The sequence below is a fragment of the Carlito syrichta genome, unplaced genomic scaffold (genome assembly GCF_000164805.1).
Source record: "Carlito syrichta isolate Samal-C Ts95f unplaced genomic scaffold, Tarsius_syrichta-2.0.1 Scaffold314335, whole genome shotgun sequence".
Classification (NCBI taxonomy): Eukaryota; Metazoa; Chordata; class Mammalia; order Primates; family Tarsiidae; genus Carlito; species Carlito syrichta.
This window is the reverse complement of record NW_007258431.1, coordinates 595,130-623,078: the sequence shown is the minus strand read 5'-3', so window position 1 is coordinate 623,078 and position 27,949 is coordinate 595,130. Positions and strand designations below refer to the sequence as shown.

Genomic DNA, 27,949 nt, shown 5'->3' with positions numbered 1-27,949 from the left:
GATTAAATGGAATAATTTATGTAAATATCCTAGCACAGTTCTATAGTACACCTTTACAACATATTTCCCTTCTTCTCCACTCTGGTCTAAATTAGGAAGGGTCCTAATCAGAGTGAACTATATCTCTGGCTTCTCAAACAGAGTAAAAATGTCATTGAAAATTGTAGATGTTGTCTGGAGAAAAGGACAGGCGAGAGGTTACAAATGTACTTTAGATCAAAATGGGTTTTGTCTGTATGCATTTTTCAAAACTGTAGCTGTGGTACTGTCTCTTTAGTCCTCAAAACAAAAGAACCTATTTGCAGAGTGTTCCAGGGTGGCCCTGAGTGGCACTTAAAAACACCCCTTTAGAACTCCTCTAGGCAGTTCAGTGAGACTGGATACAACAATGGATTCCAGTAGTGAGTCTGAATAGTATAAAAAAAGGGGGTAGTGGTCTGCTGTCCATTAGACACAGAAAGCAGAGCCAAAGAAAGTGAAGAATAGGAAGGGAAAAGAGGGAGTTTCACGATGTACTAAAATTTTAGCAATTGTACAGAGTACAAAGAACTGGGATCTAGGCAACAGAGGGCAGGTCAAGCAGGCATAATTATTTACCATATAGTTTCCATAGATAACAATAGTCAAGGACATTACTCTATCCACGTGGTTTTTTTCCTCAGTACTATGAATTCTGACACTGGGTTCTTTTTAAAGCCACCAAGTATGACTGATACACATGATGAACTCCACATAATAATAAAACATAAAAGGATCTAGATTTATGTCTCTTTGTGTAGAGACTACAGTCCATTTATGATCAAATTCTGCCAAAGTGCTCATGCTATTTTAAATAATGAAATCATCTTGAAAGGGTATACTTCCTCTGACAAATTTACCATATAGTTTCCAGAGGAAGAAATGGAAGCTGAAAAGTAGTGTGTCATGAGTAGCTAAGGGGCTGAACAATCCAAAAGAAAATAGTAGAAGGGTCTATGGGAGCTAAAATGTAAAAACAACAACAAAAAAGCACCTATGACATAAACACTGAAGTTAGGAGCTCTTCCTTCTGATTAACTCAACTCTCTTGTCCCTAGCTTAGAAATCAAGACTTAACAGCCCCCTCTCAACAGCAAGCCAATATGATGAGAAAACAGTACTGACAAGAAATGCAGTGTGTAAAATGCAGTGTGTAAATTTCATTTAAATTAAGTTGAGATCATAATTTTTGTTTTGTTTTTTGAGTTGGATTCTCACTCTGTCTCTCAGGCTGGAGTACAGCGGCATGCTCACAGCCACTACAGCTGCAACCTGCTGAGTTCAGAGGATCCTTCCACCTTAGCCTTCCAAGTAGCTGAAATTACAGGTGCGTGCCACCATGTCCAGCTAACTTTTTTATTTATTGTAGAGACGAAGTCTAACCAGGTTGCCCAGGCTGGTCTCAAATCCCTGGGCTCAGGCAATCCTCTCTCCTCGGCCTCCCAAGGTACTGGGATTACAGATATGAGCCACTGTGCCCGGTCCATAATTTGTTAAATCACTTCTGAGGATAACTCACTTTAGGCCATTTAAAAAATTTAAGCTATCCATAAAAATAAATACAATGTCCTATATGTCAAAGGAAACAATGTCCCAGTTTTATTTCCTGTTGATACAATGATCACTATAGCTATCTTGACCCCTAAGAGAATTATTCCTCCTGAATAGACAAACTTACCTGAGCTGTACTTACAATACTGCATTCAATAGTCACATGTGTTTAATTAAATCTCAATTTAATTAAATTTAAACAGGATTTTAAAAATTCAGTTCCTCAGGTGCAGTAGCCACATTTCAATGCCCAACAGTCACATGTAGCTAGTGGCTACTGTGTTGGACAGTGAAGATACAGAAGAGTTCATCATCACAGAAAGTTCTATCAGAAAGCACTAAGTTCTCACTCATAAGCGGACCTTGAGCAATTATACTACTATAAGAAAGTGACTGGTAATAGTGGGAAACTGCTAGGGGAGGGAGGGGCATACCTCATCAACAAGGGTACCTGCATAATCAACGTTTGTATACCTAACCCTGAATTGTATACCACATCTTTATAATAAAAATAAAAAAATAAAAAATAAAGCACTAAGTTAGATGCCAGAAGACCAAACCTTTCAATATAAGAACAAAAAATTCACATCATTTCAATAATAGTTTTTCTACAGTGTAATTAAAATTCATAGAGACTATAGATCAGGATTTATTTATTTTTTATTTTAAGCAATAGTTCTCAAAAGTCTTTTGTGCAGAAGAATCACTGGGAAGTTTGCTAAATGCAGATCACCCAGAGAATGATTCAATAGGTCTGGGATGGGGATCTAGAAATTTGTATCATCAATATATCTTAGGTAATATTGTCATCTGTAGTTCCTAACCCACATTTTGAGAAACAATGTGATTATGCATCAAAAGTTCCAATTATTGCTTCACATACACTAATTTATTTTCTTGAATGTATAAGAATTAATGTGTATACATGGGGAAGCCCTTATCTCACTATAAAAATGCAAAGCGTTCCACAAAGGCAAAAGAAGCAGCTTTCAAAGTACAGGAGACTTGAGCAAGGATATTAGAAAAAATCAAGAAGGTAGTTGCACTAGAAACAAACCTTTTGAACAGAATATTCGAGAATATCTTATACGAAGCAGAAATGTTCTAGTCATTTGGCTTCTGGAACTCTCATGCTTTGGAAGAGCTCTAACCTCTTTGGTGGCACAGCTGCTGAAGACCTGAATATTGCATGAGAGTGCTAACTATGTGCAAGGCACTAGGCTATGTGCTAAGAGACAAGTAAAATATTGTTATGACTGCAAGAAAGTCTAGTGGGGGAAGGACAGACCAAAAATAAGTATTAAATACAGTTGCAGGTGTGATTTGAGTGGAACCTTAAATACTGAGTAGCTGAAGGGTTGTTGGAGATGTGGAAGGATGGCAATTTACATGTGGAGACCAGCATGGGGAAAGGTACACAAGCCTGAAAATTTGGGGTATACCTGCTGACCCAGAAGTGGTCTACAGTGGCAGGGAAATAGGGTCTAGAGAAGGTTGTGTAGTGGGAGATAAGAGTACAAAGGTATTCTGGGGGACTCGGACAAGACCATCAATGGCCTTGAATGCCTATTTGGAAAAAAAACCAAAGCCCTTTAAAAAATTGTTGAGGAGAGAAGCGATAGGATAACATCTGCATTCAGGAAGAACACTCTAATAGTTAGGCATAAAGTGGAGTGGGGAGACAGTAAATGTGGGGAAGATGTGCTATGATTGGTCATTTGGCTGCATGGAAGAAAAATTACACTCTGGTTGGCAATGTTTCTTGTTGCAAAGAGCTGAGAATAGAGAGAGAAGCAACAGAATCTGAAAGAGATTTTTAAAGCAAGGCTGAAAATCTGAAGAAAGAACATGAGTAGTGGCAATGTTTAGAAACTGCTGGAGATGCAATGATCCCCCACGTCAATGGAGAGTACCAGCTATGGGAGTCAGAATGAAAGTAAAAATATTCAGCAGTCTGCTGAGCAGACAGCTCTACACTCTCTAGGTCGTTCGAAGTCACAGACAATGGAATATTTGCTCTGGGTGGCACAAAGGTGGACAAACTGCTTCTTCAATGAAGTGCCCTTAAAGACATACAGCACATGTAAATCTACAATAATCAAAACAGCCTGGTATAGGTACAAGAACAGGCATATAGATCAATGGAACAGGACAGAGATTCCAGAAGCGAAACCTCGATTTCTCAACCAATTCACCTTCGGCAAAGCCTCCACCATCAACCACACTGGAGAGAGGAGAACCTACTCAGTAAATGGTGCTGGGAAAACTGGCTGACCACATGCAGAAGATTAAAACAGGACTCCTACCTATCACCATATACAAAAATCAACTCTAAATGGATCAAAGACCTAAATGTAAAACCTCAAACTATAAGATTCTTCGAAAATGCAGGAGACATCCTTATTGAAATAGGAACTGGTAACCAATTCCTGATCAAAACCCCAAGTGCCCAAGCCATAAGAGATAAGATACACAAGTGGGACCTCAGCAAACTGACAAACTTCTACAAAGTCAAAGAAACCATCCAGAGAGTGGGCAGACAGCCCACAGACTGGGAAAAAATATTTGCCAATTGTATGTCTGACAAAGGCCTAACATTTAGGATCTACAAGGAACGCAAATGTGCTGAAAAGAAAAAATCAAACAACCCCATTACAAAGTGGGCAAAAGATATGAATAGACACTTCTCAAAAGCAGACATATGAGCAGCCAACAGATACATGAAAAAATACTCAGTTTCACTAGTCACCAAATAAATCAAATTAAAACCACACTGACATACCACCTAACTCCAGTCAGGATGGCCATCATCAATAACTCAAAAAACAACAGATGCTGGAGAGGATGTGGGGAAAAGGGAACACTTCTACACTGTTGGTGGGAGTGTAAACTAGTACAGCCTCTGTGCAAAATAGTGTGGTAATTCCTAAAAGATCTAAAAATCAACCTTCCATACGACCCCGCAATCCTCCTACTGGGAATATAGCTGGAGGTACTCAAATCACTCTATAAAAAAGATACCTGCAAACGTATATTTATTGCAGCATTGTTCACAATAGCAAAAACATGGAACTAACCATGCTGCCCATCAAAAGAGAACTGGATCTAAAAAATGTTATACATATACATGAAGGAATATTACACAGCCATAAAGAAGGACAAAATTATGAACTTCACAGCAACCTGGATGGATTTAGAATCCATAATACCAAGTGACCTATCACAGAAACAAAGAACTGAGTATCACATGTTCTCACTTATAAGTGAACCTTGAACAATTATGGTAATACTACAAGAAAAGAATTGGCAGTAGTGGGAATCTGCTGGGGTAAGGGGGGCCCACCTCATCAATAAGGGTACATGCATAATGAGCAATTGTATACCTAACCCTGAATTGTATCCCACATCTTTAAAATAAAAAAAAAAGTACTACATAGCATTAAAAAAAAAAAAAAAAAAAGACATACAGCATAGTCCATAGTGGTTAAGAGCATGGGCTCTGAAGACAAACTTCCTGTGACTGAATATTAATTCTGCTACCTAGTAATTGTGTGACATGGTGGGCAGGTTACTTAAACTCTGTGTCTCAGTTTCTCTAAGCCTAAAATGGAAATAATACTACCTACCTCGTGGGAGGGCTATGAGGGCTGTTAAGGTTAATGAGTTCAAGCATATAAGGTATTTATAACATGGCCTAGCACAGAGTAAGCATTCAATAAATGTTAGCTATTCTTATTATTGTGTGTGTATGTATGTATACACACACACACATACACACGCTATTGTGTGTGTGTGTGTATATATATATACACACACACTCATACATATGCTATATATATTGCACGTGTGTTTGTGTGTGTGTGTATATACATATATATATAGGGCACACACTTAACTGTGCTGGCCTATTAAAGTCAAGCGGTATAGTTTAGCAGCCCAAGGGACATCTGCAGTACACTGTCCTGCATAGATAGCATGCCTTAATTACTGTATTATTCATAATGAGCATACTAAGTCCTTTTTGGGGAAAGGCAGACATGAATACATCTTCAAATTTGTAAATATTCTTAGTGATCCCTGTAAGTAACCTAGTGCATGCCAGCTCCAGCACACACTGATTGATGTATACTAACCCTTATAATCCATAAGACCTGTGATTTCCTTCGCTAAAACACACTCACAGGTGTACTGAAGGGGAAAATCCAACAGACAACTCAACGTTAGCTTCCTGAAAAACTAGAACTTAGAAATCACCCCCTCTAATGTATCTTGGCCTCAAACAGGGCAGGGAGAAAGTGATTATTTTGGAGATGAAAGACTCTTTCTTTCACCAATCAGAGAATGTCAATTTATTTGAAAGCCCTAATACGTTCTTTTTCATTTATATTCAGTATGCTTGTTTCCAGAATAAGAACTGGAGTGAGGGGTGTTAGCCAGATCCTCCAACACCACAGGAAATTTGCCACCTGAAAACAAGTTTAATGTGGAATTTCCAATCAAATGCCTAGTTTGCCCAGTTTTCCTTCCTCTAATCCTGATCTATTCCCCCATGTTCTCCTGAATTTTTAAGTGTCAAATATATTTAAGTTTAAAGAATGATGAAAGGGCTTTATGCCATCCTCTTTTCTTTTTTTGCCAGAAGGAAATAATACAAAGATAGCTTTTCTTTAATATATGTTAAAATATAAAGATAACATCTTAGATAAGGATAAATTCTGATTACATGGTGTCTGAGACAATATATTCATCACCATCTTTCTAAAAGTTTCATAAACAGGTTATAACAAAACTTGCCCTATCTCTGGCTCATTTTCTTGACAACATTCTCAAATATTCACTGTTAAATACTGAAGAAGAGTTGTCTATGGCATGCGTATCCAGTTATTTCTCCAGTAGTCTCTAATACATTCAGATCTAAAAATGACCTGTTTGAGATGTTTACTAAAGGGGTTTTAAAGAAAGTTTTATCAAAGAGCTAGTATGAGCTACTCAAGTATCTGAGTTCATATGCTGAAATAATCATGCAACGTTAAATAATATTCCCTTCCTCTAGTAGGACAGAAAGTATGTTTTTTCCCTTAAAACTAATGAATTTAAAAATTGAGAAAGCATTTGGAAATTTTAAAAGATGAGAAAGCTGATTTTATACATATACATATATGGAGAAAGAGAGAGAGAGATATAGGCAGACAGAAAAAAAAAAAGCATGAAACTCAGCTGTATATTTTTTTCTGTTGATCCTGAAAAAAATACTCTAATTTTCAAAACATATAGTATGTCACATTCATGGCCAGTACATCTTAAAGCACACACTTTCATGAAAACAATCATCAAGCTCATTGAGTGGAATATTAAAAACAAGGTAGCTTATTTAGAAGAAAAATATTCCACATTCGTCTTTTGAATTAGACAACATTTTGCTTCCCAAAACTTCACAAGGTTCTGCTTTCATTCATATTGGTGTATAGATTAATTAAAACACTACTGTTTCTTGTATCTATCTGTAAAATGTATCTAGAAATCATTCACATATTAAAATAAGTGGATTAAAAAATAAGTGGATTAAAAAATCTCTAGAGTCCTATCAAAGAATATTTTTTATTTTTTATTTTTTTAGTAAATGACTGAATGTATTCTTCTTGACAAGTAGCATAAGTCAAATTTACCCTAGACCCATCAACTGAGACACAGCATAGTGTTAAGGGAGGTAAAAGCACAAATTTTTGAATCAAATAATATAACCTGTAAGTTCAGGCTCTGTCACTTATTAGACGTGAGACCGCGAGTCAGTTACTTATCCTCTGACTCTCAGTTTGCTTACCTACAAAATGAAGACCACATCATCACTGACCTTACACAGTGTTGTTATGAGAACAACTAAGAAAGTATACATTAAATCACTGTACAAATGTTTTATATCACATCCACTATTATTCACTAACCAACTATCATAATGCAATTATAATGTTTTAATCACGTAAAACCATTTTTATAGAGTAAAACCGTTAAGAAATTAAACATGCATTCACTATTAGAATATAAATAAAATTCAGTCATAAAAGCCACCTAGTTAGACTAGAAATTATTCATTAGGTCATTCCGGAATTGAGAGACGGCAAGGAGATGATGTCACCATTTTTAAAAATGTAAGCATTTTTATTAGCAAAGTTTTTCCCAGATATAGTAATTACAGTAGCATAATAAAGGCCAGTATTTTTCACTGTCAGAAACTGAAACCAGTAACACCAGTCCATGAGAAGCCTCTATTTATTGAAAACAACAATATTTTCCATGCGAATCTATTTAATTTTGTAGTGGCGAAAATGAGACAGTCTCTGTTTTACCCAGAAGAGAGAAATCCCAACTTCTCACGTGAAAATGTACAGAGATGGCTCTTCTAGAATCAAGCATGCATTGGAGTATAAAGAAAACATCCAGCAAGCACAACTTTCCAACACTTAGCAAAACAAACCAACCAGTACCCAAAGAAGAAACTGAAGCTTTAAATTCAAATAAACAGGCTGCAGGGAGACTACACAAACCTGCTGTTGCTTTAATTGCAGACAATTCAATTCAGCAGCTGTTGGTCCAGGCACTAAGGTTCACTGTATGCTCTTCAACGTAACCTTGAAATATTGTCACTCACTCCCTTCTCCACATCATCTGCATGCTGTCCAATTATTGAGGAGCGAAATCAACTGTCAAACCACGCAGCAAAATAGAACATGATCTTTTAGCTCTTAAGTGCAGGGGCACAATATTTTAAGAATAAAAAAGCAAGAATGGAGATGAAAGTCCTTGACAATAAGTGATATTCAAACTTATCAAGATATGTGGTTGTAGGAACTAAGCTTCTGTTCTGTGCAGCAAGAAAGTGAAACTTTCTCAAGGCTTTTCATTTGCAAGGGTCCTTTCTGTCTAACTGCTGTATAAGAAGCCTTTCAAACAACATTCACCGATACCTGATCAGTCTTCAAGTTCTTCATTATTCTGAACTAGTATGCTTTTGAAAGCTTAAGAGAATACTTAAGAAACACTTTGGATCCAATGATTTTTTTTTACAATACAGATGGTTTAGGGTTGGTATTTTTAACCTTGCTATTGCCAACACTTTTTTTCTATCCAGAGAATAAACAAACAATATCATGTTCATCAACCTTTGTTCAATAATGAAATAAAAAATAAATTTACTGAACAGATGTGTTCCGGAATGTTTCCTATTTGAAGTTAACTTACCCTTAACTATATCCCAAACCTATACAACCAATTAACAAATACGGGAGTTAATAAACTCAAAAGAAACCTAACACACCAAGTGTTTAAAAATTGCCTTTTGCTTCCAAAGCACTGTGTCTTCTGTGCAAACACTCTAGGCTATGTCACATACTACCAGTTGCAGACATAAGACTTCAGAAATTCAATACAAGAATACAGCAGAGAAGCGTGCACAATTAAGGGATCGGGACTACCAATTTAACGGAAAACCCAGATTTTACAAAGCAATCTGCTACAAACATTATAGCTGGGGGCAGGCATGTTTTATGCAGCTATTTTGTTTAGCTCATTAGGACCCTATTTGTCCTTCAGTACAGTTGAAGTGAAGGTAAAATAAAAGAAAGAAGTGCACTTTAAAATAAAAGGGAAATTTCAGATAAAATAAAACATACTATACCTGTATATTGTACCAGGAACATTGTGACACTCTTCAGGGAACTGTTTCCACGTTGTATCCTATTGTGAGTTATTTTCTCCTTACCCTCTTCTCTCCACAAAAGAAAAGCCAAAGCACCTCAAACCCTCACTATACACTATCCCTAACCCACCCCCCCATTGAGGGGAAAAAAAAAAACAGCCACAATTCAGCTCAGATCCGATGCTTCTGTTTAGCTCAGCTCCAGCCGAGCAACTGAGCTTTAGCAACGGAGCATAGGGAGGTGGATTCTGATGCCAGTAGCACTTCCATCCACTTCACTTACACAAAAGCAGGCAGTGGAAAATCCAGGAGCCTTGAAGACAAGGGCTGGAACTGGCTTTTATGAATTGCTATTACTGCATGTGTCACCATCCATCTCCAATGACGGACACTTATAGGCTGAATTGGGAGTGGAGGGGGTGGGGTGGAGGAGGTTGGAGAGCAGGTGGAGAAGCAATTAGCAGTATGCTCATCGGAGAATTCGTTCGGGATTTCATACATCAGTGCCTAAAGAAACAGCATGCAGTTGACAAATCAGAACTTTACGATTTGCATGCCTTAGAAGAAATCTTAGCTCGCAGCTCCAAACAAAATAATGCTTGCCTACTCTTATAGGGCATGGAAAGTCACCCCTCCACTTTCTCTTTCCTTCAGCTACCCTTTTCCTGAGAAATCAACATTCAGAATGAATATTTGCTAATTTTCCCCAAAGAATCATATTTAAAGGGCTGGAAACAAAGGAAGTATAAAGAAATCAAATTCTATTGAACATGACATCTCGTAACAAAAAGGCAAGAAGCTAATTATTTTAAGCTAACTTTTCATCTCTTGTCCCATTCCCCAAGAACAGCTTTCACATCTATAATCAGTGGATCACACAACTTTTGTTTTTACCCTGAAAAACAAATCTATGTCTACCTAAAAATAGTTTGGTTAAAGTCAAGGTGAAAAGTCAGTCACTATGTGCAGGATCCACTTGATGGATGACCTTACGAAGGCACTTTACCTGTAAATGCTTTAGTTTTACTCATCTGCTAAACTAAAGCATATTTTTAGACTGATTTTAAAATTAAGTATGAATAGGAACAAAAGAGAAACAGTCTCTTAGGAAGGAAACATGATATAATTGAAGGAGCACTGGGGCTGGGGTATTAGAAAACCTGGGCTCGGCTTCCCATACTACAACTCTCTAGCTGTGTGACTCTGAACAAGTCACTTAACTCCTCTGAGTCTAAGTTCCCTTGTTTATTAACTGGAGATAATAGTGCCTACCTGACTGCTTCACAGGATTGTTGTGAAGAGCTAATGAAATAACGGGCATGAAAATCCTTTTGTAAATTGTGACGGGCTTACAACTGCATGGGACTGTTAATACTATACCCTGAAACAAATATTGCCTAATGACTGAAGTGAGACACCTCTATCACATAAGGCAAATAAAAAGAAAGGGTCAATATGATTTCATGAAATACTGTTCAATACTTCAAAATGTAAAATTAGAAGGAGTCACTGTTCTTAAAATTCCACAGAGGGGTAATATTTTGAAAAAAAAATTTTTTAAATAATACATCAAAAGTTTTTAAAAGAGACTAGAGCCCTCTAATTCTCTCTTTCCTTTCTGGAGAGTTAGTCTATTTTTTTCTTCCTATGGTCTAGTTCTATGCCCCATCTAGAATGCAAAGTACTGGACTATGAACATCTCCTTCTGTTAAATCTTTCTATGTGCCTGGCACATCCTCATTGTCCAGTGTGTGGGGAAGGATTCAAGTTGATTAGCTAAGTCTCAACCCACAAGGTAAAAATCCAAAGTCATGCTTTATGAATAAGGCTCCAAGCTGCCTTGATGCTATATATACAGTGACCAGCTGGCTTCAGCTGGGACACAATTTTAGCACATGAAGTCCTGGGGTGGCCACACCTGAGGCACTAAATGATCCAGGCAATGTTTGGGGACCTTTGGTTCAGCCAAATCCCACATGTCCTGATTTCCATCTGTATGGTGGTTACCCAAGTGTGTGTCTGTCCAAATCTGAAGCAGCCAAAAAAAAAAAAAAAAAAAAGGGGGGGGCTATAGCAGAATATCAGATGTCAGCTTCAATGGCCCCCTCCAATGCCATATGTGTCCTCAAACAAGTGCCCAGTGTACTTCTTGTGAGAAGAAACTTTTCCTCATTGCCCCTTTAAATGTCACTGCTACTACTGAAAATGCCAGTAAATATATATATATATCCAAAATCTATGTTAAACCTATAGGAAAAATGGATAATATGAATCACAAAGGATTAGGTCACTGGTAGTTAAGAGCAAGCAAGCCATAGAAAAAGAAAGAGGAGAAGAGATGAGAGGGAGGGAGGGAAGAGGAGAGGGGAGAAGGAGAGAGAAGGGGAGGGGAGGAGAAAAGAGAAAATGAATCTAAAGAGCTTTCTTTCTAATCAGAAATATAGTTGCTGAGATCAGCCATAATCTCACCTTCTAGAAAGTGTTTGCCTTTTTGTGGTATTGAGAATAGCCCCTTTACTACCACAGCTGCAATCCTAGCCTTCCAACTACTTAGGTAATAGCTTGAAAAGGTATTGACAGCCCCAGCACCAGAACTCTTTCCTCTGGCTTGTGGAATGCCAGGCAGGTGGGATTCAATTCCCCAGAGGCCTCATCACTGCAACCCCCTCCACCACAGCCTCACCTGCAGCATGGTTGGCCACTAAGAAAGGTGTCAGCCCAATTTCAGATTTGGGAAAGGAGGCTTGCCTGAGACATTAAAAAACACATTGGTGAGAGAGAAACAAAGGCTGTATTTCAGTCAGACTGTTCTACCTTTGGGCATTGCAACTAAACTCCTCCACAAATTTAAGCTTGAAATTCATATTCCCCAAGTTCCTCAGAAGGGTTATGTAAAGTAAAGGGAAAAGGGACAGGAAAGATGTTAGCTTCTATCCCATAACAAAAAAATGAGGATCTTATCAAGAATATGACTGACAGAGTGTCCCAAAAGGCAAAGAGGTGGGAGGCAGCAGTTTCAACCCAGATTAGCAAGGATGGCATTGAAAGCACCAGCACATCCTGATAAACACACACACACACACACACACACACACACACACACACACACACACACACACACACACACACACACACACACACACACCCCCCAAAAGCCATTGCAATGTTTCCATTATACTGATTTCAATCTCTGGAATGTAAGCACTAATGGTCCCCTAAACCACCCAAGCTCCTCCTCAGCAACCGTCACCAAGCCTGACTGATCTTTTCAAGTAAATTCCCGTCATTAGCCACCTTGGATTCTGAGTGTTTTTGTCAGAAACAAAAATCCCAATGGAAGATTTCAAAGAACCAAGAACTTGAACCACACCATGAGCCTAAACAGGAAGAAGCAACACTAATTTGCTAACCCCCAAACAAAACTGAAATGCTAACAGTTTGAAACCAACAAAAACTAGTGAATTAATTTGAACCAGAACAAAGCTTCACGTTTCCTGAATCAATCAAACTTGTACCAAACCCTGGGAGTCCAATCAGTTCAAGCTCCTGCAAAGAGCATGCATCAAGGCTTGGTTTCACCTGCCTGAAAGCTCACAAAGGAACCGTAGGATGAACACTGAATAAGGAGTCGAGAGAATGGAGTTCTTCTGATTTCTACCCCCTTCCCCACCACCTCCCCACTATGACTTTGGTCCCCGCTATGACTTTGGTCAAGTCACTTCTACTCTCTTAGCCTCAGCTTGTCTGCCTTGAAATGGCCAGCCTGGAATTGTCAACATCCCAGGTCTATTAGTCTATACCAATATTGAAATTTACTCTGGTGGCAAAATAGATAAAGTCACAGTTTGGCCTTAATCTCCCAAAATCAGAAAAATAAGCCACCCCAACTCTCCTAAGGGTTGTTTTGAAAAATGGTTATTCTGAAAAATGCTTCACATAAGAGTTAGTAACTGTCCTTGTTCAGCATCAGAAATAGTCAACCTAATATTCTTTTCCAGAATGTCTCTCCTCAAAAAATAGATTCAGGAACAGTTTGTTTTCCTCAAGTGAAAGATGCAGGTGAGTGGTCTGGTCCAATAAAAGGAAGAAGGAGGGAATAACAGTGATCTAGATATATGCTGGGCCTCTACTGCATGCCAGATGTGATATGATACATTTGCATAATTTTCTTTTCTTTTTTTGAGTCAGGATCTCACTCTGTCATCCAGGCTGGAGTACAGCAGCAAAATCACGGCTCACCACAGCCTCAACCTCCTGGACTCAGGCGATTCTCCTGACCCGGCCTCCCAAGTAGCTGGCACAAAGGAGTGCACCACCACACCTGGATTTTTTTATTTTTATTTTTTTGTAGATACAAGTCTTGCTATGTTGCCCAGGCTGGTGTCAAACTCCTGAGTTCAAGCAATCCTCTTGCCTTGGCCTCCCAAAGTACTGGGATTATAGGCATAAGCCAGCGCACCTGGCCTTTTGCATACTTTTCTTAATCAGTCTTCACAATACAATGCTATGGTAGGCATTTTAATTCTCACTTTATAGGCAAGGAAACTGGTGCTCCCTGATGTTAAGAGACTTGCTTCCAGTACTGGACTGGTAAGTGATGAAACTGGGATTTGAACTCAAGCAACCTGAATCCATTACTATAGCAACATACATTTTTTTTTTTTTAAACTCAGTGATTCATATGGACTTGCTTGGTGAATAAACCACATGCTGAGACAATACAGTGAAAGTCATTTTTCTTGCCGTTTATACCCAATTGACTTAAAAAAATCATTTGACAGTGTGGTATAATGGTTAGAGGACTACTGGGTTCTGGAGTAACGCATTTAATGTCTTGAATTCTGGCTTATGGAAAAGGTACTTAACCATGCGGTGTCTCCAATTTTCTTATATGGCAAATGGGAAAAGAAGTAGTACCTACCTCACCAGGTTGTTGGAAAATGTCAATGATATGATAGCATCTAGCACAGTACTTGGCACAAAATGACCTCTCAATAAATCCAGATTAGAGCTATCCTTGTGTTCATAAGCAACACAAGAAATGAAAAGTTATAAAGAAAAGGGAAACTAGAATTCATTAAGCTCAAGTGGTCTTTGGCTATAGCGCAGATATAGTTTGAAAGACATTTTCAGTGGCCCACCTACATTCTCCAAAACTAAGCAGCATCTCATGGTAGATTAGCATATTCATAAAGCAACATGAATATATTATTTGGTGCTTCCTAAGGAGTAGCAAGGAGACTTGTCATGTGCTCTGCTAAGCAGCAATAGTCCCTAATCTCCTGGAACCTATCCTTCCAAAGAGAGGGCTGGGAAGCAGCAGATAGAAGTATTGCTGGAAGTATAAGGTGGGCTGATACGTCCTTCTGCCCTCTATTCTTCAAGCCCTGTCTTCTCTCCCATTCACACGCAGCCCTCTTCTCATATATTCCATTCTCCCCTTCTCCCCCAGTTCATTCTGGTTTTATTGTGTTTCTTCCCCTGGTTCTAGCTCTGTCTCTGCTCATCAGCATCAAGTGGTATCCATGGAATGTGTACCTGGCAAGGCACTAGGTGAAATAGAGGGGCATCCAAAAGTTAATGAAAGAGACATGTGCTTCATGGCCAAACAGATCTAAGGCACACAGGTAGACTAGAGCTTTGGCAACAACACAGTAAATGCAGTTATAATTGGATAATGTGGTCAGTTTCAGAGCACAAAATAGTTTGTTCATCTAGTTAATAATATGCATAATGAGAATTTTAGAAAAACTGTATTGATGTCAGCAACTTAATTTGAAATGCATAAAAGGATGGATAGGTGATAAAGAAAACATAAAACATTCATTATAGAATAGAAACAATAGGTATCTGGGTGTTTACGGTACAATTCTTCCAACTTTTCTGTATATTTGAATATTTTCATAATAAAAGGTTGAGAAAAGGGAGAGGTGGTAAAGTATATAGCTTATTCATCCTTAAATGTTTTAGAACAAAATAATCATATTTATATTAAAAATCATAAAGTAAATAGGATAAACACTGGTGAATACTAGTGAATGGTATACAAGAGCTCTTGTATGATTACTGCAATTTTTCTATACTTAAAAGCATTTCAAACTAAAAAAAAAAAAAGATAGTTTGTTGAACAAAGTTGCACCTAGTGTCTCAGTTGCCATTTTTAGTAGAAAGGGTATTAGGTCAATAGTAGTAAAAATTTTGGAAAGAATGGCAGAAGGGTGCTGAACAATAGCAGTCAACCCACAGATATACCTTGGGGGCCTACTATATATCTCTATATGTCTATATCTATACCTATAACTATATTTATATCTATGTAAGACACTATGCCAGGTATTGTGGGGGATTAATAAAGGTAAAAAACATAGTCCCAATACTGAGAGGGGTCACAGTATAGGAGAGGTGAAGCCAAAGCAGTGTCTGAAAGGGTAACTGGCTGGAGCAGAGTTCCATAAGAAATAAGTATAAAGATTGGAAAGGTTGGAGCCAGAGTACTGAAAGCCACAATGAAGAGTTTGGACTTCATCCTATGGATAATGGAAAGCCATTTACTGTGTTTGAGTCAGGTAAAGAACCATGTACTAAAATTGATTGGCTAGATAGTATAATTTGTTTGGGCCCAGATACCTTCAACATACATTTGTTTCATATTAATACGCTTCTTATATGTCTACTAAAGTAGGCATATAAGACATAAGTAGGTCCTTCTATCTACTTCCCATATCTGGACATGGTTTTGAGGGATTTACGATATTCTGGATGCTACCCATTTTTCAAACAGCAACTCCTTGACATCTCTTCAGCCTGTCTATTTCCCTCCCCCAATCCCCAAGCGGAGCTGACCAGCACTTGCCTCAGCCTGCTGACTCAGCAAGCAATAAATAAGTCTCATATAATGGTTTTGAAATGAAGCTGCTGTGCTTCAAAACTGATTTCTTTCCTTCATGATAATCAGACCTCAATTACTGCTGGGATCACTGATTTGAGTTGGAAAGAGTGAATATTTATCTAAGTTACAGGTGAAGGAGTACAGGAAAGTATGTCTTGTATATAGAAGGAAACTATTGTTCAAAGTGATCTTTGTATATGAAAGAAATCCTAATGGAGATGGCATTGCTGAATAGTGTTTAGGGTAAACCCTCTCAAAGACTGTCAAATTGGAAAGTAGACTTCCTCTGTCTCCAATTCCCCACCCTATGAATCCCATCCTCCAATCCAGTTATGTTCATTTAAAACCCTGTGCTCAGCCAGGTATGGTGGCTCATGCCTGTAATCCCAGCAATTTGGGAGGTGGAGGTGAGAGGATCGCCTGAGCCCAGGGGTTCAAGACCAGCCTGGGCAACTTGGCCAGACCTTATCTCTACAGTAAATCAAAAAAATTAGCTGGGTGTAGTGGTGCATGTCTGTAGTTCCAGCTACTTAGAAGGCTGAGGTAGAAGGATCACCTGAGCCCAACAGGTCGAGATTATGGTGGCTGCGACCTTGCCACTGCACTCAAGCCTGGGTGACAGAATGGGACTCCAACTAAAAAACAAAACAAAACAAACAAACAAACAAAAACTTGTGCTCACTCATTCCTGCACATAAGACAACTGCCATGCTTCTTAGCAAGCCGACTTCCTTCATCAACTGGCCACAGGACACCTTTCCAGATTCTTATGGTGTCTTTCTTTCTCACGATCTCAGTGGTTCACACACAATATCTTACCTTTATCTGAACTACCCAGGTTTACAAAAGTGACTGCCTTGCATGTGTTTGTGGTCCCTCTGCCTGGAATCCTTGCCCACCACCTCTTTGTCCATTAGAGTCCAGGCCATGCCTATTTACCCTCTGATTCAGCAGTTAGATTCTGATCTGTAAGTTGGCCACCCCAAGCAGTAATTCCCTCCACCATGTTCCAAGAGCACCTTGCACATACCTCTCTGAGCATCTTTCACACTGGAATATAATCATTGGTTTGAACGTCTATCTCCCCCACTAGACTGTGAGTTCCTTAAGGGCAAGCAAGGGATTACAATCAATCCATTATTATATTCCCAGCGCTTAACATAGGGTCTTCCCCTGTATATGTACTCAAATGTCTGCTGAATGAATGAGCTTGAACATCAAGTGTCCCTTGAATTCAAACCCAGCATCTCTTGAAAGGTAAAAATTAGAATAGTGTATGACCAAAGTAATCCTAGTGAAGTACATTTGAGGACCCAATGAAAAAGAAATGGTAGGAGAACATCTTTGGGGGGCTTACTGTAGGATAATTTCTATCCCAGGAAACTCTCATTGGAAGTTGCTGCTGGTTTAAAACGAAGAGCAGCTGGAGCAGATGCAAAGGGCCGTTACTGGAGATTTCTCCATCCTTACCTTTCACAGTTCACCACTGAAGCAATGTTGTTTATGTGACATTCTTTATACAGTGTTTCTACTCTTCTAAATTACTGTCACGCTTTCATTTGTGCTCTGCCTACAGACGCATTTGGACCAGTCTTGTTAATGAGTGATCACTAAAAACTCCTCAATTCTTCTCATCTATCGTTATTATGTCAAGGAACAATATTTTGTGGATAAGAGACCACGGAAAAACATGGCATCAAAAAGGGGAGGGGAGCAGAGCTAATAAAAGCTATCTGTTTTCCTCCTGGATTGCCAATGGATTTCACCATGCCTCCCATGCTACAAGATTTCATACTATGTATCAGTAAAGGCAAAAAAAAAAAAAGGAAAATTAAGACTAGCAAAACTTTACACTTTGTAGGTAAGAAAAAAAGAAGCAACACTGAGAACTGGAATATAAATCTTTAGACATATGATCAGTAGCCACTTTAAAAAGTAAACATTTGGGCTGTTTTAAACAAATAGCAAAAAGCAATTAGCTCTTTCTGTAGACTAAACTGAGGTGTATGCCGATTTCTTAAAAACTAAGTCTGTTTTGATCTTCAAAAATGTCAAACTGGTAAACACTTTACTTTTTTTGTACATATAAATCTAAGAGCCAAGCCTAGCTTGAGGAAGATTTAAGAGACATAAAATTTGTCTGAGGTGTCTGCCAAATCTCTGCAGCAGAGACAGAAACCCTGGAAAAGCTGACACAATCATAAGTCTCACAACATCACCAGCAGGCTTGTGCAGGACTGGATGCACAGAAGTCACTGTTCCTTCTCTCATACTTTTGTAAACAGAGAAGTAGATCATTTGCTTATCAGTGATCTGGTAACTCACTTTGCCAAGATATCCCACAGAGAGAAAATAAATAAATAAATCCCCACTGGCACACATTCCAATTTTCAGCTGGATAAATTTTCATTTATATGATGGGCCTGTTTGCTAAAATCTTCTCTTTCTTTCATTTGCTCTTGAATGTTCTTTCTCTTGTGTGTGCTCTCACTCACTCCTTCTGTCTGGAAGGCATTAAAAGTGGCATTTATAAGTATCTAGCACAGTGCCTAATGGAGTGCTTTCACACAGTAAGCTGACAATAATTCACTGAATGAACTGAAGCTCTACTGTAATTTCTGTGTTCTACCTATTTGATCGTAAAGGAGAAAAACTATAGATTCTTTTTTTCTGGAGTATTTAAAAGTCACAATTCCTTACAAAGTAATATCATTTTATTCAGATGATTCATGCTTAGGATCTCTGTCCATTAAAGATCATCCATTTTTGCACAATGGATACTATTTATAAGGAAAATGATGGAAAGAACACACTGCAGGATCCTGAATGACAGTATGACCACTGATACGTTATTATAGAGAAAAGCAGATACCCACATACACTCGACTGTATGTCGTATGGTAATCCACTACATATGTCTCCAATCACTTAACAATGCAAGAATATAGTGCACACATGGGCTGCATTCTGTAAATAGGATTAACTGTTGAATTCAACCAAGGTCTTCCCTTGGGACAGATTGCTGGAAAATACATCTACATGACATTTAAAAAAATAAATTAACCAATGACATCGGCTCCCATGAGACACATTGTTTTTTGTATATTCAATTCTATCACAGTTTTCCGTAGCTCTCTGCCGACATCCCCATCCCAAAAGACACAGAATTTCAAAACAGAAAGAAAAACAGAGCAATTGGAACTATTCCGTCTCTCCTGCATGAAGTGTTATGTATACAAAGGAAAGAGTTCTGTATATTAGCACAATGTGAACCATAATGTCATGAGATCATGTCAGTCTGGGGCTGTTGTTGTGCTATGGTCACATGTAACTTGCCCAAGGGAATATACAAAGTCTGTATTCTTACTGACAAAGACCAGCAGAGGTTGCAGAAAAATGAAAAGAACTGAGTTATGGCAGGGGGTTTTCATTTTTATTCATTAAAAAAATGCTCTTTATTATGATAACCTTTCTTCTTACTTTTATTATTTAAAATAGTTTTCCTCATTTGTAAAATAGGAAGAACTGTTGTGTACGTTTAATATTTTGGCTCTGAGGATTAAATAAAACACCAGTAGATTGCCTGGCACACAACAGTTAATCCATACAATCCACACCAACATTTGGATAACATTAATTAAACACCTATTATGTCCCTGGCACTGGTCTACGACCCCAAGAAAAAGTAAATCATAGAAGGAAAAACTGAAGCTGGAGAGGTAAGCAGGGAGCTGATTTTTTTTTTTTTTTGTGAGTTGGAGTCTCACTCTGTCGCCCAGACTGGAGTGCAGTGGCCGCTCCCGGCCACCGCAGCCTCGACCTGCTGGGCTCCGGCGATCCTTCCTCCTCAGCCTTCCAAGTAGCCAGAATTACAGGCATGCGCTACCATGCCCAGCTGATTTTTTGATTTATTGTAGAGATGAGGTCTCGCTGCCCAGGCGGGTCTCAAACCCGCGGGCTCAGGCAATCCACTCACCTCAGCTTCCCAAAGGCGCGGGATTACAGGCTGAGCCACTGAGCCCGGCAGGGAGCTGATTTTTAAAGGTTTTATCAGCCAGTCTAAGAAGTTTGGATATTATCCTGAGGCCAATGGACAGCCTTTGAACTATTTTATATAGATGCTGGATAGCTTCAGATTTTTGATTTATAAAAATCATTCTGTCAGCATTGGTGGAAAGTGGACTGGAAAGGAGACAGGCTGGAGGCAGTAGTAATCCAGACTACAAGTGATGCACATGTGTTGGGAATGGGGTAGTGTGCTCTAAACTAAGGTAATGGTAATAGGGGTGTTTACAGGGAAAACTTTTTAAAATAACTTTTTAAAAATTAACAAATTTATCCTTATAGATTAGAAAATAAAAATATACAAAAGGTTAAAAATAGAAGTCATATGTAACCTTACTATTTATAGCAAGTCCCTATTAATATTTTTTTGAGTTTAACATGACATGATTTTTCCCTGTGTATGCCTACACAGATGCGTGTGTGTGTATGTGTGACGTGTATATATTAAAACTAGGATCTGCCACTCTGTACTGACAGTTTTATGACCTGAATTTTGTCCTAGTATATCATAAACAATTTTCCACATTTTAAATATTCTTTGGTAACATCAATTTACATGGCTACTTAGCCATACATTCTATAGATGTATCACAGTTGAATTCATTCAAACCCTTAGTATTAGACATTTAAGATGCTAATTTCTTCCCTTTTTGCTATTATCATAAACAACTCTGGGATAGACATCCTGGGAGTTAATTTTTTTGAAACATCATGATTGTTTTCTAAGTATAATGCCTTCAAAGTTGAAGTGGCAGGTAGAAAGAAAAGCTATGTTCAAATTATCATAATACGATAAGAAAGGGATGGGCAGTAGTGGGAAATTGCCAGGGGAAGGGGGGTGGGATTGGCTGTTGATGGAAACTGCCAGGGGAGGGAGAGGCATACCTCATCAACAAGGGTACCAGCATAATGAACATTTGTATGCCTAACCCTGAATTCTACCTCACATCTTTAAAATAAAGAAAAAAAAATTTTAAAAGAAGGAAAAGCTATATTCGATTTTAAAATTATTCACAGCTATTGACAAATTACTCTCTCGCAAGGCTGTATCAAATTACAGTCCCACGAGCAGTGTATATGAGTAGGAGGAGATGAATTTGAGAGTGATGTCAAGGATAAAAACAACTGGACTTAGGTAGGTAGAGAGCAGGGATGTTTCCTGACAAAGTATCAGAGACGAGGCAATGTGAACTCTGTTAAGAGGAGCAAAGCAAAGGGCAGGACCAAGAACAGGTGTCTGGGTAGGTAAATGGTGAGAAAGAAAAAGGTAAGATAACTTGGGAAGAGTGGAAAAAAATAAAATCTCTATTGAAATTATGGGCACTTTCATCACTGCTTTATTCAGCAAAAATGGCCAATGTAGCAAACAGCTAGTCTTTTCATAGCATTTAACACTCTGTGCTACCAAGGTTCCCAGTAAAATACATGCAAATCTGTTGATCCATTCTTTTCATCCAATGACTACTGACTAGGTGTCTACCATGTGCCAGGTGCCATTCTGGATGCTATGGGTATGGAGATAAATGAAACCTAGTCCCTGCCCCCAGGAAGCTCACAGTCTAGTGGGGGAGGCAGAAAACGTCCACAGACTGACACACTATTGAGTGATACTGACCAGAAGAGAGGTAAATACAGGGCCCTGTGGAAGTCAGAGGCCTAACATTGCTTTGTGTGTACATACATTCATGTATGTGGGAGTGGGGGGTGTTGGAAAGGCTTCACAAGGGTGTTGATATCGGAGCTGAGTCTTGAAGGCCAAGGCTAAAGGTCACAGGTCAAAGTGATATTCTTTACCAGTGCCTTGAATATTTGTGCCCCTGCTCTCAAGGTCACTGTAAGGCAGAAAGGATGCTTGCATGTAATCCAAACCCACTCTTGAACAGTAACAACAACCTTAATGCACATAAAACATAGCATGTTTTGGAAATATTATGCTGACCACAGAATATAAAGAAAAACAGTCAAGAGGCACATACAGACTTTTAAAACAATCCTGGCGACATTGATAAAATAATATCCACATCTACCAAGTCCTAATTCTACCTCCTAAACATTTTTCAAATCTGTGCCTCCTGCTGTGTGTCACCATTCTCAGATCTTTATCATCTCTCTGTGGAACAGAGCGCCAGGCTCCTATCTAGTCATATCCACCTCCACTGTATCCTTCCCTCTGTCGTCATCCAAAAGTAAAAATCTAATCATAGTACTCTTCTTCTAAGGCATTTAACTTTTTTATTGTCTACAAGCAGCATTTCTCGAATTTCAATCATTTGTGTGTTACTCAGTGATTTCTACCATATTCACACATGTATACTATTATTTACTTAATATTTGTCTTTAACTTAAAACTGGTTGACTTTCTATTTTTACTAAGCAAAAGCCTAAGTAACCTTAGATGTGATGATCTAATTCAGTGTTATTTTTTATAAGACACATTCAAATATGTAGCTAGTAAACTTTAAAATGTTTGTGGGAGCACAACGACATCACCACCACTGGCAGATACCCTACATTTTGAGAACCATTGGCCTATGTGGCACTTCCCAACTTCTTAGCATTGCAGTCAAGGTTCTTCACAAATTAGCCCCAATCTCTCTTTCCAGACTCCCCTCCTACCATTATACCTTCCTTTCTCCAATCTGCATCCCAGTCATGCTGAATTCCTCCACATTGAATGAACATGCCTGGCTCCTATACAGTCATATGTTTTTCACAAACTGATCCCTCCATTTGGAAAGCCTCCCTTCCACTCTTCACAGTCTGGCAAACTCATTATTATTCAAGACCTGTCATGTCACCTTCTCATAGAAGTCTTCGCTCTGACTCTCCTTAACAGCTAGTCACTCCTTCCTCCATCACTGCATAGGACTTTGTACCTGTCTCTGTTATACTACACACTATAGTATCTCTGAATTGTGGGCATCAATCTCCCCAACTAAACCTAGGGAGAATTCCTATTTTGTTGCATCTCCAACCCCTCACATGGGTGGAGGTCATGAAAGACATCTAGTGTGCCATGTAACATTTTTAAAAAGCTAATTTTTAAAAAATTGAAAGTATTGTCGGTATCCAAATAGCTTAGGGGTATAACACATTTTATAAAGAGATTTATCTAATTCAGAAATAGCTATACTGACTATAGTTTTGGCAGATACAATTAGCTATGGTTGCAATAGCAGTTAAGCTAATTTGGTTTTGGCAGCTACTTTACAGCAGACACATTCTGACATAGAAATTCAAAGTGAATCATTTGGGTTTTGGCCAGGATAATGAAGTATACCTCACAATAATCTCTTCTTATCACAACTGGAAAACCAAGAACGAAAATGAACATTGAGACCAGCAAACCATGATAAACAGAGCATGGACTTTGAAGTCAGAAATTTGTACACTCAAATCTCACCTCAACTCCTTACAATCTAAGTGACTTTAGGTACACTGTTTAACATCTCTGCATTTTAGACTTTTATTCTAGGAAAAAAGGAAATAATAGCACCTACTTCATAACACTCTTAAGATAATGCAACCAAGTGTTTATCATGATGCGTGGGACATTATGTGGGCTAAATAGCAGTCGTTATTGTCACCTAATGAAATGACTAAAATTCAGATAATAAGATGCACAGGGAGAGCAAATGCATTTCCTAAGGAAATAAATTGATGTCACTAGGCTATAAAATGTAGCTAAGAATGGCAACAAAGAATATGTAAGACAAACTTCTTCTTGGATTTAAATTAAACTCACATCTGGAACATACCACCACACTTCTTTGTTTTCTCCAAGAATTGATCTCAAATCAGGTCCCCCTAGGATGAAAAGAAAAATCATCCAATCTTAATTTTTTGCCTTGAATTTTATTTGATAAAGATAATAAAGATCCAAACTATGTGGATGTCTCAAAGCATCATGTTATTATGACCCCAAACTTCAACCCTATTTATTTTCCAGAATATCCCGCTGACACCTTTTACTCCAATCAGGCAACCCCACCTGTTACGGAGTGCTCCCTCTTCTGTCTACCCTGCTCCAACTCCAATTCCAGCATTGGGAAGCATTTTCTCCCTCCTCTTCGCCCACTTCAAATCCCCTTTACTCTGTTGGAGCCCAAATTAAAATCTACCTTCTTCACAAAGACTTAAAGACAGATGAGGGCTTCAAGACTTCAGCACTTCCTGGGGTAGGCTTGAATGTACATAGATCAACCCCCCCTTCCCCAGCAGTATGCCCTTCCACTGAACCCCATAGCACTTTTTGCACGCGTTTGTAATAATACAGTAATTAATACAGTCTGTTTCACATGGTCTACTTTATTCTGTAGTTGGTGTGCCCTCTAAACGTTTGTCAACATTAGGGCTATCAGACTTTGCTGGAAACCCCGGAAGCTCTCAGTTTTTATAACAGGTTCAACTTGCCTTCTACTCTCACCAGAACCCTTAAACACACATTTCTCAAAAGCAAGATTTCTTTCTTCTTCTGCTGACATCCCTGCTAGAAACTGAAGGAAAATTCTTTCCACTCCAAAGACCTGGTCCGGGAAGGGACGGGTGACAGAGGGGCCAGTTAAGAGATGACGATCTTTACCCCACCATCAAGGGGACAGAGAAAAATGTGACAAAAAGTCACGCCCCGGACGTGGCAAGGAATTCCCACGCCCCCAGGGAAAAGGGGAGTGTGTGCTTAAGGATGGGGGTGTGTGCCTAAACCTGATATGCAAGACCCTGGACGCGAACCCCTAACTTCAGACCTCGGAGGAGGAACAGAGCGGGGGCAGCGGAGTGAACGAAAAAGAGCGGGCGGATTGGAGAAAAAAAGAGCGCGTTCCCGAGACTCCAGGGAACTGGCGCGGAGAGCTCAAAAGCCCACCCCCGACTCCCAGTCCCAACACCCCCTCCCCGGCAGAGGCGGAGCTGGGCGGAGTTAGACTCAGAGGACAGCGGCCCCGGAAGCACCCTCCTCCCTTGGCCCCCTCAGCTTCACAGTCCCCAGCCACCACCACTCGTGCTTTCTGCCTCTCTGACCTCCAGCTCCCCGGCTTCCGAAGCGTTACTCCTTACCCAGCCGCGGAAAATTGGGCCGGCGAGGCAGCTCCCGGACGCGTGGTGCCCCCGCGGCGCCCCACGCCTCGCCACCGTCTCCCGAAATCCCCGCCAAGCGTGAGCCAGCCTAGGCCCGGCACTCCGGCCTCAGGCTGGACTCTCACCCATACGGTGGCCGCTGCGGCGTCTCCTATTGGTTACTGGTCACCAGGGAAGCCCGAGGCCCAGGCCCTTGCCTTCATGGGAAATGTAGTTTGAGGTCGCTGGAGGCTGTTCTTCCTGGGGGGATCCAATATTGACACTGGCGGAGAAACTCAAGTGAAAGCAGAGGATTGTGGGAGATGGAGTCGAGACACTTTCTATGTACCCACAAATCATCCCCCGCCGCAGCGTTTGATTGTCCCTGGGGTTCAGACGAAGGAGAGGATTCTGGGTGTTGTAGTTTGGAGTGCACTGTCTGACAGTATCTCTCTTGGGTTATAGGGTTGTGCTTGTGGGAACACACGAAAGCTCCAGATGTATTTTAACGTTGGTTAAGCCATTAGCATTTTCTGAGGAGCACTTTCTATCGTGATTTGAAATTCTTATTGAGTTTTGAATGGTTTTTTAAAAAAATTAATTATTCTCTAATACGTTTAGAATTTTAATTGAAAGGGGAATATGCTCCTTTAAAACTGTCAGAGTGTGTTCTGTGTGAACCACCTGCATTACAATCACCTTAAAGGTCTAGGAAAATGTATATTTTGTTTCTAATTGGGAATCATTTGTTCCCCTTAAAAATAGTGTCATATATAGGCATAGAAATGTGGCCTAGATCAGCCCAGAAGAAGCCTATTTAACCCATAAATGAAGCTACATCGTTGCCATGAAAAACAGTGGCCACATACTCTGCTTTATTTCAGTGGTTGAGGACAGATTGTACAACTTAAGTAATAGCAAATAACTGCATAAATGTGGCCTAGATCAGCCCAGAAGAAGCCTATTTAACCCATAAATGAAGCTACATCGTTGCCATGAAAAACAGTGGCCACATACTCTGCTTTATTTCAGTGGTTGAGGACAGATTGTACAACTTAAGTAATAGCAAATAACTGCATATGTCTTTTTTTAAAAACTATCTTTGAGTAAAAATATATTACAAGAGGTGGATAAAACACATAGTTGGGAGCAAATGATTGTTTGTTAGGGCTAATTGCACTTCTAACTTTTGATTTTTTTTTATTAGAGTTGAATCCTTATAGCTTCATGGATCATTGACATACTACCACTTTCCTGAGAAGGATAACTTTTTTATTCACAAATGGAATGAAGGGGGAAAGGATGAATTACATTTTGCTAAGGTCATTTAAAAGAGAAGTGAAGGAGGAAGATGATTTAACCAGTTCAACCATTTATTCAGCAAACTGCTTTGTAAAAGACTTCTGGAGGAGACCATGCTTGAGGACGAGACTTCTGTAGGAGACCATGCTTGAGGATGAGACTTGAAGAACCAGCAAAATATTTGTTAGATTTGTGGCAGGAGGTCAACCATATTCTATAAAGAGCATGTACAAAGGCATAAGGGCACGAGAGAGTACAGGAATCAACAACAACAACAAAAGTGTTCCATCGTGCAAAGACTAGATCAGGCAGGAATAGATGATCATATCAGTGAGTTCAAAATTTAATCTGAAAGCAGTAGAAAATCATAAAAGCATTTTATGCAAGGAAATGGCATGATCAGATAAAGTTGGTAGATGTGAGGGAAGTGAGGGAATTGGAGGACTCCCAAGTTCTGACTTGGTAGACTGAGTGTATGGTAGTACCATTCACTGAGATAGGGAACCAAGAAAGAGTGGCAAGTTTTGTGAAGGATAGGAAGAAATTGGTTCTGGATATTTAAAATTTGAGGAATTGATGGAACATTTGGGCAGAGATGCCTGGCAGGCTGTTGAGAAGTGTGGGTCTGAAGCTCAGGAGAGAGGTCTTGATTGGAACTAAATATTTGGGAGATATGAGTATGTAGATGTATGAGATGACAAATAAGTGAAAATGAATTAAATTTCATTTAGAGATATTTATAATAATGATTTTTTTAAAAGATAAAGATTAAATATGGAATTCTTAAAAATAATCATATTTAAGTAGCAGCTAGAGGAAGAGATGCCTTCAAACAAAGCTGAGAAGGAATGACTAAATAGAAAGAGAAAACAAAGTAGAATTACTGAAATATAGCACAGAGAGAACAAGTAACAGAAGGATAGGAGATTAACACAGAATTACTCATTCACTCATTTAGCAAGTCTTTATTGAGCACATGTAATGTGCCAGGTATGATTCCAAATGCTGAGAATGGAGAAGTGCAACCCACCCCCCCCCCACACAATATCCCTTCCCTTTAGTGGTTATATTCTAGTAGAGAGAAACCATCAAGAAACTAGATAAATAATTAAAATACATAGCTGTGGCAAGTAATATTTCTGTACAGTTCATTAGAATATGTATACACACATATATTTGTGCTTATGTGTATATACAAAGGTGATACTTTTTGATCTATTGTATGAGTAGATGAATTTGTGAAGTAGTGGCCTAGGGTCAAACAGTCTGTCTGGGTTCAGAGACTAACTTGTACGCCAGTGTTAGAGCTGTAACTAGAGCCAATGTAGAGCTCAGGGCATAGCTAGAGTTCAGATTTGTAATGTGGACTGTGTTAG

At 39.1% G+C, this 27,949-nt stretch overlaps 1 protein-coding gene across 1 annotated transcript in view; it reads right to left on the bottom strand.

Annotated features, from left to right (window-relative positions):
* The window catches only part of ENOX2 (ecto-NOX disulfide-thiol exchanger 2), a 295,559-nt gene extending 270,136 nt beyond the window's left edge, over positions 1-25,423 (bottom strand). Inside the window, exon 1 of the mRNA XM_008071461.2 lies at positions 25,236-25,423. The gene's annotated coding sequence lies outside the window, so the exon portion shown is untranslated. The remainder of the gene's footprint in view (positions 1-25,235) is intronic.
* Positions 25,424-27,949: the final 2,526 nt, after the last annotated feature.